The sequence below is a fragment of the Pteropus vampyrus genome, unplaced genomic scaffold (genome assembly GCF_000151845.1).
Source record: "Pteropus vampyrus isolate Shadow unplaced genomic scaffold, Pvam_2.0 Scaffold747, whole genome shotgun sequence".
Taxonomy (NCBI): Eukaryota; Metazoa; Chordata; class Mammalia; order Chiroptera; family Pteropodidae; genus Pteropus; species Pteropus vampyrus.
This window is the reverse complement of record NW_011889528.1, coordinates 51,406-52,917: the sequence shown is the minus strand read 5'-3', so window position 1 is coordinate 52,917 and position 1,512 is coordinate 51,406.

Sequence of the window (1,512 nt, the reverse complement as noted above, 5' to 3'; positions counted from 1 at the left end):
TGTCCCTTCCTCTCCTCCTCAGCTCCCTGGATGGAGGCTGTGTTTGGTGGGGCAACATGCACATATGAGTGCACACACCTTCCAGTTCTGTGTCTGAGCCCAGCGTATAGCTTCACTCCCAGGAGGAGGCTCGGGTGCTTGTGAACTGAATTTGCCCATTGAGAGGAAGCACCTGCTGTCATCTCTAACTCAGGCCATGACCATGGGCACAGGACCCATTCAGTTACAACCATCAGAATGGGTTTCAGACCTCACAGCTCAGGACAGACCCACAGCGCCCCCTGGCGACGTCCTCGAGAGGATGTTAATGGTAGGAACTGAGCATCGCAAATGGCCAGCAAGACAGGATTTTCTTGGAGTCTCTGTTTTCTGATTCTTCAATTCTTTATTTTGTTCTTTTGTTTGTTCCTTTTTTCTGTCTATATATCTATTATCTATCTAACTATCTGTCTATCATCATCATAATCTACCTATTTATCTATCTGTCTATTCCTCTCGTTGTTGTTTCACGGTCCCATGTCCCTGTCCCGTCCCACCTTGACTGTAGGGAGGTTAGACCCCAAGGACACGACCGCCTGTCATCCCACCACTTCTGAGGATGTGCGAAGTCTACCTTATTCTTATCACCTTCAGAGTCAACTATGCTTTTTGCCGTATGATGTCCGGATCCTGTACTCATAAGACAGCGGATCTAGGAAGAATGGGACACTTCGTATTATTCAAACTGGAAATCTCCTGGCACCAGTTTTAAACGGTTTCCTCCAGGAATTGGACTGATGAGAGATTACAGTTATCTCATTCCAGGGAGATTATTTGTAGGATCATCGAGCTGGTAAATGGCAAGTAGGATTACTACTTTAAAAATATGTTTTTGTTTTTCTTTTCTTTTTTTTTTTTTAGAGAATATGACATCAAAAATATAGCACTTGGCTCTGGGTCGAGTTTGAAAAGCTCTATCAGCTCTCTGGCACCTCGTACAGCACAGCAGTTATGGTTTAGACCCTTATCCTTAGGGGAAGGAATAGAGAATATTTTCATTTCATTTTCTGTGTTATAAAAGTTTTAATTTTGTAAGAATATATCAATTGCAGAAAGCTTGAAAAGTTAATACTTAAGGGGAGCTCACGTAGTGACACAACCTGCAGCCCTGCTCCTCCTGTCCTGACGTCAGGGGAGTCAGCTCAGGTATAAGCTTCTGGAAGCCACTTCTACTCTAGACGCCTTCTAACAGCATACATGTTCCCATGAGCCACAAAATGCATCCTTAGAGAACACGTGTTTGTGGAAATTCCTTCCAATTTCCAGTTAGTTTTAAATAAATCACAATTTTCAGAGATGTCCTGAGATTTTAATTTTATTTCTGAGTGTCCCTAATTTTTGAATGGGAGAGATTTTGTCCTAGCTTGTTAAAATAATTGAATTTTAAACAGAAATTTTCAAGAATAAGTTCAGAATTATAGAAGTAGAGGTACTTCTTAAACTTTAATGTTCATAAAAACCTCCTGGAGAGAT